The sequence below is a fragment of the Phalaenopsis equestris genome, unplaced genomic scaffold (genome assembly GCF_001263595.1).
Source record: "Phalaenopsis equestris unplaced genomic scaffold, ASM126359v1 Scaffold000468, whole genome shotgun sequence".
NCBI classification, from domain to species: domain Eukaryota; kingdom Viridiplantae; phylum Streptophyta; class Magnoliopsida; order Asparagales; family Orchidaceae; genus Phalaenopsis; species Phalaenopsis equestris.
Window position 1 is genome coordinate 12,128 of NW_018164909.1, and position 8,692 is coordinate 20,819.

The 8,692-nt window shown below is 34.1% G+C and overlaps 1 protein-coding gene across 5 annotated transcripts in view; it reads left to right on the forward strand.

The window, feature by feature from the left end:
* Positions 1–2,899: 2,899 nt before the first annotated feature.
* LOC110027910 overlaps positions 2,900–8,692 on the forward strand; it is a 107,065-nt gene continuing 101,272 nt past the window's right edge. For 4 of the 5 annotated variants that reach the window (XM_020729537.1, XM_020729538.1, XM_020729542.1 and 1 more), the window contains exon 1: positions 2,901–3,282. The gene's annotated coding sequence lies outside the window, so the exon portion shown is untranslated. Of the gene's footprint in view, positions 3,283–8,692 lie in introns of all 5 variants that reach the window. The other variant, XM_020729540.1, reaches the window with a different exon arrangement.

Below are 8,692 nucleotides of genomic sequence, written 5' to 3' on the forward strand. Positions count from 1 at the left end.
AGAATTGAGGGAACTCTAGAGTGGAACTCTAGAGTGAGAGCTAGTATCTTCCCTGCCTAGCCGGTCTTCAGAACTATTTAAACTTTAAATTAGCTAATGTTATTTATAGCATCTCTAGTAAGGGTAAAAAATATTATTGCTCCTATTTTACACAACACAATTTACATACTTTCACAACATAATTCCTATACTTATTACTGACTCATGATAAGGAGAAAAATATTTTAATATTAAGTGCTTTTCTTTTACATAAACTCAAGTTATCTTTAGATGTCAAAATATCATGTCAAAATATCAAAAATACAAAAAAGAATTGAATTTTACCTACTATGAAAATATCTATAGTTTAAATAATTATTTTTTTTAAATAGAAGGTTTGTTGATAAATAATGCATATCACTTATTTTTCATGTGGGTTCGATATTCATGTTTTAATAAAAAAGTCCTATATTACTTGATAACAATACGTATACTTGCGTAGTATCCACATATAGTTTTTTTAAGAAAACCGGTGTCGACACCAAGAGCTAAAGTACCATGGTAGCATTTCGGAAATATACACGAAAGAGGAGTGCGGGAGTTGTCGCCTGCAAGAGCAGCAGCGTAGGTACGTCCTGAGGCCATAAACGAAAACCAGAAATGAGTAGAGGAGAAAAGAAACGAAGAGAAGCGAAGAGAAAAGCCGGGAGGAGAAGAGCTACATGAATCGCCATGGAATCACCTTAGGAAGCAAAAACCCTAGCGGACCGCCAAACGAAAACAGATATATGTATATATATATATGTGTATACATATATACATGTATATATATATAGATGTATAGCACAAAAATTCCTTGCTAACAATTTTCCACAATAAAAAAACTATGAAGCTTAGAAATAATATTATATCTTTTAGTCATTTTGAAGGAAAATCTATTTATGAAGCATGACAACGATTTAAAGAACTCTTAAGAAAGTGTCTACACCATTTTATGAAGCATGGGAACATGATTTGTGACTTACCTTCTGTTTCTCTTTCTTCTGCGCCCGTTATTCCTCTCATCTGATCAATGCTATATTTCTTAGGAATAAACCAAAAGACATTCTGAGATTCAATACCCACTTTCTGTAGGGACTTCTAGGATCATTTTTCTGTAAGTTCTTTGGATCTTCCTCTTCCATCCTCTATGGAAATTGAATGTGAGAACTTCCAGAGCATGCGTTTGTTCTCTTCTACCACTTCATTTACAAGTCAATTTCCTGTGTTATAATAGTCCACGAACAATATGAGACCCGATAATAAAAAAGATTTCGACACAAATACAAATAAAACTCACTAGCTTTGACTTTTCCTCCTCTAGATGTAGCCTCCATTCGTTGCTATGAACAGTTGTCCCTATAAGCAATTACTTATTAATATTCTTGCTTGTCGCTCATCACCTGCCATCACATATCATTTTCCTGTTATATTTCAATCAAATATCATAATGTTTTAATAATTTGATTTTTACCAAATAAACAAAATTATATTTTATGATATTAAAATTTCTTTTGTGATACTCTTAAATTACATACAGAAATATAATCCCCAATACAACAAATTTGATTGGATCTCACACTAAATTTTGGGAAAAATATTAATGCATTAGTTAGAGAAAATTATTATATTTTCTTGAGTGTACATGTACTTTATACCAGCTCAAGTATACTTTTACTAACACATATTTCTTTAGTTGTAAAAATTCTTAAAAATAAAGGAAATTTATGTGCATACCATCCAATTCTTATGTATTTATACATCAAATACCTAAACTTTCATATTAACATTTATAAGTGCTATAAATTTATGCATAAAAATATATTTTATTTCTAAAAAGAAAAAAATATTAATGTTTTGTGGTTTTTTATATACATAGCACCCTAAACATTGTCATTTACATACCTCACACCCAAAACTTATGATTTACAAATAAAACACCCCGTGGAGTCTCTATTGTCTGTTCAGTTGGCATTCCATTCCACTGCACAAAAATCCTTCTCCACCACGGCTTTTTCTTCAGAATTAAGCTTCGTCTTCAACGGCTTCTGCGACACCATCCTTCGCCTTAATGGTGATGGTGGGATTGAGTTCAATGGTTCATTTCGACTCATAAATTTCACAAAAAGAAAAAAAAAACGAGGCCCACTTCGTATAGTGCGCCATTGAAGCGGCGCCTTATATGCTAATTTGGTATGGCTACATCAGAAGGGAGAAAGTGATAAAATTTCTATAGTGGACGCAGAGGCTTATTGTGGAAGGAAAGAGGTTTGGATTCAGATCCTAGCTGGATTTTGGGATCCTGATTTTCTATTTATTCAAGTGCGAAACTTCTTAGCTGTTCAATTTCAATCAAAAATAAGGAAAAAATCAATACAAATGATAAAAATAAGAGGATGTGAACTCCCATGGGTCTAAACTAAGAAAGAAATCAATACAAAATGATAAAAATAATAGAATATGTGCTCCCCTAACATTGCCCCTTTCATCAACCTCATTGTTATCATCCCAAGCCAGTACATTGGCCTCTTCGACATCCCAATAATGGCGATCCTAGCAACCATATCATCGCCGACGAGCTCGACACCATCCGAAATAGGAAGTTTAGTGACATCAATGACAACCACATATGGAATAAGGAATCATCTTCTTTCTCCATCTGCTCGATGAATACTAGAGAAGAATGTGCCTAGCGGAGTAGAGACAGTCTCACTAAGGTATTCTTCGTGGTAATAGGAGGTTTTGTGTGCCTTTTTATAAATCATAAATTTTGAGTGTGAGATAATGTGCATGCCCGTAAATCTCCTGAAGGCTGGGGGCAACCGAATGACACGTGTCAGTTACTGGTTGCATCCACTGGTGAGAGGCAACTACAGTCTATGCTATGCTTGCTTGAGAGAAAAAAAAAGAAAAAAAAGAAAGAGATCTAGAAAAGGAACGGCAATAAAAAGGTTCGATTCTAGACGAAGGGAAGAATTGTTCGGTCTGGCTGCGTCGCCTTTTCTTCTCGGTGTGAACCACCGCCAAGTGGTCGGGAAATTATCTGAGGAACGCCGGTGGTGAAGTTCCGTTCGATTGTCGCCTCGCATCTCGCGACTTGGAGTGTCGGAGTTAGGGTTTGTCGTCAGACGGGTGAAGCGATGATAACCCCCGCTTTCGGGAAATGAGCCTTGGGATCGTTGTTGGATTCGGGGTGCGGTAAGTCAACGGCCACGATTTGGTCTCCTGATGGAGGGAAGTAGCACCTCAGGCGGTCTTTCTCAGGTATAATTTCTACTTCCCACTGTGCTTTACTTGCTGGTCTGGGGCCGTACTTTCACCTTGACGACGTTTTTTTTTTTTTTTCCTTTTCAATGAATTTAGTTATGTTCCGCGCGGTTTTCGTTTGTATGTTAGGTCGCGGGAGAGGCTACGTTTGATTTTTTTGCTTCTGTTTTCTTTTATGGAACGGTTAAGGTTTCCTGAGATGGATATTATTTTGTGGCTCGGGGACAGTTTCGGTGGCTAGTGATAGTTTGAGCGGAGGTCCTCTCGTACTTGCGCTTTGATGATATTTTCGCCATTATGTTTCCAGGCGCTTTTCGCTTTGTTCATGTAAAGTTTCCGACATTGTGATTGCCACCGACAAGCTGAAAGGCTATTTTTGGCTTGACCAAATTGTTTTGTTTTGTAGACAAGTTGGTGGGACCAATTGCTAAGATTTCCATCATCTCTTGCAAGAAAATATTGCAATAGGACTCCAATGCTATTTCGCCACATGTAAGTGGCAGCCCATTAAAAAATAAAAATGAAAAAGGTGTATCTATTGGTGCATGACCCGACCCTAACCAAGTCAGCTCATAGTTTCGAAAACAAAACCATTTGCTCCTCTTTAATCTCCATTTTCTTCTATCACCATTGGGAGGGTTTTACAGAACGATTTTCACCTGCGATTTTGATAGCTAGAGTTTGGTTCATTTGAAATCCCTCGCATTGTCGATCGTCAGACGAGAAGCTTTCGTCGTCCATTTATTTCGTTATGTAAGTCTTGTGATGTTGAGATTTTTCCGAAACAAGTATTTCATAAGGATTTAGAGTTTATGGTGCGGATTCATGTACTTATCTTTGTGTTTTCAAGCATGTTAATATAGAAGAATGAAAAGAAAATAAAGAGCGTAAGAATCGACAAAGAACATCCGAGTAAATTTAGATGTGTGGTTGTACTTGCATTTAAAAGTTTATGTAATCGAGATAAACATTGCTTCATATATGTTTTATTTGCTTTCTTCAATGACAAGTTTTATAGTTAAATTAATCATATGGAATGATGATTTTGTATTGGAAGAGAAAATGTTTCTTCTTACCACCACAATATTGTAGTTGTAGAATTTATCACGAGCGAAACAATATAATACCACCATTTATAATGTTACCACAATAATACACTAATAACATCACAATATAACCACATTTATATTGCAATAACACCATAATACTACACTAATAACACCACCATACAACCAAACTATTATCACAATATGATCACACTAATAACAACATTATACAACTATATTTGTATGACAATAACACAATACCATAACACTAATAACACCAAAACACAATCACATTTGTATTACAATAACACCGTAATATTGCACTAATAACACTACTGCACAACCACATTTGTATGACAATAACACCATGCCATAACACTAATAACACCACACTATAATCACATTTGTATTAAAATAACACCATAATATTATATTAATAACACCACTATACAATCATATTTGTAGACAATAACATCATACCATAACTATTAGCATCACGATACAACCAAATTTTTATCACAATAACACCATAATATTGCACTAATAACACCACTATGCAACCACACTATTAATCCCACATTACAACTACACTAATAACACCACATTAACACTATATTTGTATTAAAATAACGTCATAATACTACATTAATAACATCACTACACAACCACATAATAACATCACTATATAATCATATTTATATGACTAACAATATACCATTATACTAATAACATCACAATACAACCACATTTGTATCACAATAACACCATAATACTACACTAATAACACCACTCTACAACTACACTATTAACCCCACATCATACTATCTAATATCACAATAACACCACATTTGTATCACAATAACACCATAATACTACACTAATAACATCACCCCACTAATAATACCACTATACAATCACAATTGTATGACAATAACACAATACCATTACACTAATAACACTATAATACAATTATATTTGTGTCACAATAACATCATAATACTGCACTAATAACATCAATATGCAATCATATTTGTACGACAATAACATCACATCATAACATTAATAACATCACAATAAAACCACATTTGTATCACAATAACCTCTCAATACTGTATTTATAACACCACCATACAACCACACTATTAACCCCATAATATGTCTTGTAGCATGCTAAGTTTATCTTATATTTTAGCCCTTATTTTTTTGATGAAATTACACTTTAAAGGAAAATATTTTCATGTTTTTGTTGCAGGTATAATAGATAGGAGATTTAGAGCAAATTAGAGCGAAAAAAGAGCGAAAAGGTGACAAATGGAACAATGGAGCAACAATAGGTTGACGCCTAGGCGCCAACTACTGACGCCTTGGCGCCAACTACTGACGCCTTGTCGCTACTCCATGGCGCCTTGAGAGTGCAGACTGGCGCCTAGGCACCAAATGGTATCCAACGAACAGAGAAGATGGTGCCATGACACCACAGATTGGCACCTAGGCGCCGGTTATTTTCCTTGCCTACCCGAGAAGGTGGCACATTGGCGCCACAGTCTGGCGCCAGAACTGACTTATGCGGTTTGTGTAGCAGTTATGGACGAATTTGGAGGCTAGGAGCGGGGGGAAACAGTTCTAACAGAGAGGAGAATTATTTGTGAAGCGAAGAAAAGAGTAAGTGTGTAGGAAAGTAGAGTTTAACGTGAGATTTTGTATTTTTTTTGTATTTTCTTAGAGAGAATTGAGAGAATATTGTAAAGGATTGCTATAAGCAGTGCAAGGAGCACTTGGAGATCATTTGAGAACGAGTTTTCACTTCTTTTCATAAGGAGAATGATAAGTGTTTCATTTCGTCATTGTGTATGAATTTTCTTTATTATAAGATAATTGATTGTTGTGTTTTCTTCATACATTGTGAGTAGATTCTTTTTACCTTTCTCTTGTGATGAAGCAGTAGTAAGTGTAGGTTAACAACTAATAAAAATCACATTGCGCTATTGGGTGAAGAAAAAGTAGTCTATAGGGCAGTGCAAATGGATAAGGTGATGTGTTTTGATGGGGGTAACTTGGAAGTTTCTATAGTGACAGACAAAAACGCTTACCTAGTTAAACCAAACTTCTTTTTACACTCGAAAGAGGGTAAAAAAGAGGAATACTCCTATTTGTCACTAGTTACAACTTATATTTTAAGTATTCCATTCCTACACAAATTGTTTACTTAATTGTAAGGGGAGGTATTTTTCATAACTTGATTTTTTTCAACTTATTTAACTTTAGTAAAATTAACTTTAGAGTATATCATTAGGTTTAGTGATAATTTGATAGAATTTCATAAGTACACTTTACATCAGCTTTACTTCTAGGTTAAGATTTATTATTGTAGGTTAGAACTTTTCTTAAGTCTTTAGAATAACAACATTGCCTGTGACATCGATATTTCAGAATCAGAAAGCCAATATTATTTGAATGATAGGTGCACTTGCGTAAAATATCTAGTGTGTAGTGCTAAATTGTGGAAAAAATTAAATTATAAAATTTATAAAACATATTTTATATTTCAAATATTTTATCCAAAAACACTAGGCATCTAATACCTCAGTCAAGTTCTTGACTCCGTTGCCGGGGAAGTGCGACGATTAATTTGACTTAGAAAAATTTTAGTTAAATTAATTGGACTTATATTTGAAAAATCGTATTTTAGTTTTCTTCATGTAAGAGTTTGCTTGTGTGTTTAAATAATACACATTTAAAAATTAAAAAATTATTATATTTGAGTGTTTGTTTTGTGTGTTTTTCTGTATTTTACTTATTAAACTATTAGTTGTGTATTCGTAGTTGTCGGCCGTTTTAATCTTGGTTTTGAAAAATATAGGAGAAATATGAAAATAGTTTTGATATGAATATGATTTTTGAAAGTAACATTTTGATTTAAAAATAGGTGAGACCAAACGAGTCTCACATTTTGAATAGTTTGGGTGAGTAAACACGATACTACATGTAATACAATTATCCCGAAGAATAAACATATCACCTGTAGTAGACTCAATCACCTAAACTAAAGAATTTGTGACATCCGTTTGGTTTGCGAAATATTTTATATGAGGTCTACAAGTTCTCCTATCTAATACGAGGATTAGATAGAGTTTATTTTATCTGGGTTCCAAATTTCCTATAGAGTCAAACTCTTATAGTTAATTACATCTTAAATGACTGGAGTCATTTAAGAAAACTCTCGATTAAGATCAGTGGTTTTGCAGTCAAGATTTTAAAGTTTAAGATTTCCAAGGTAGGACATGAGAAAATCAAACGCGAGTGGCTCAAATAGGAACAGTTATTTAAGGAATCTAAAGGGAAGAAAAATATGAGAAATCACAAATCTGGGGAAAACCCTGGTGATCTCCCAAACTATCCTATCGTTAGGCTTTACATCTTTGAAATGAGGTTATTTAATGTTTAATCCTGCAATTAATTTAGAATTTATGACTTATATTTGTACGATATCTGATCGTGCAAATAACCTAAAAAAATAGAAGGATTTACACCGTACCGTATAGTAACCTCAGAATTCTAAGTGTTAGGACTTATAATTGCACAACAGAGTTGCGCAAAAGCCTAAGGGTGATATGTGAGAGTTTACGTTGCACTAGACAAACCACCTCGAAGCCCTATGGTTGTTATTTAAATTAAGGAAAGTGTTTATGTGATGTGTTTTGATGTTGTAGATCCTTCTTGATGTTGCTCCTCGTCTTGTTGCCCACGCTATTCGCTCCAAGCTTTTCGTAGTAGCACATCCAGGTTTAATGTTAATCCTATAAAACCATTAGGTTTTCCTAAATTAAGACATAGTTTGTATCAAAGTAACTAAGCATGCAGTATAAAAGAAAAGAATAGTATAGTGCACAGTAGAAAGAAAAAACGGTATAACATGCTGAAAGAATAGTATAACGTGCTAGAAAGAGTAGTATAACATGATGAGAAAGTAATACAACATGTTAGGAAATAAATAAAAAAAATGCTGCAAGGTAAATCACAACTATAAATTTGAGAAGTCTGCTGCTCCTTTAAGCTAGTTATTATTCACTGTATAAAGAAAAGTTGTTTGTAAACTTTGAGAAAATCGACGAATAAATCCACGACCAAAGATTCAGAAAAATTGATAAATAATAATAAAAAATCTCGAAAAAATCTCGAAGAAAAGACTACGAGTGCTTTGTCTAAAATTTCAAGAAAACATACAAAAAAATCCAAAAAGAGGGGACCGCAAGCACTCGAGACGGGGCTAGTCTCAAATATATATTTATACTCGCGAGTCATCAAATGACTCAATTACCCAGATGTGTAAAGCCCGACACTTCACTAGAAGGATGTCCTGC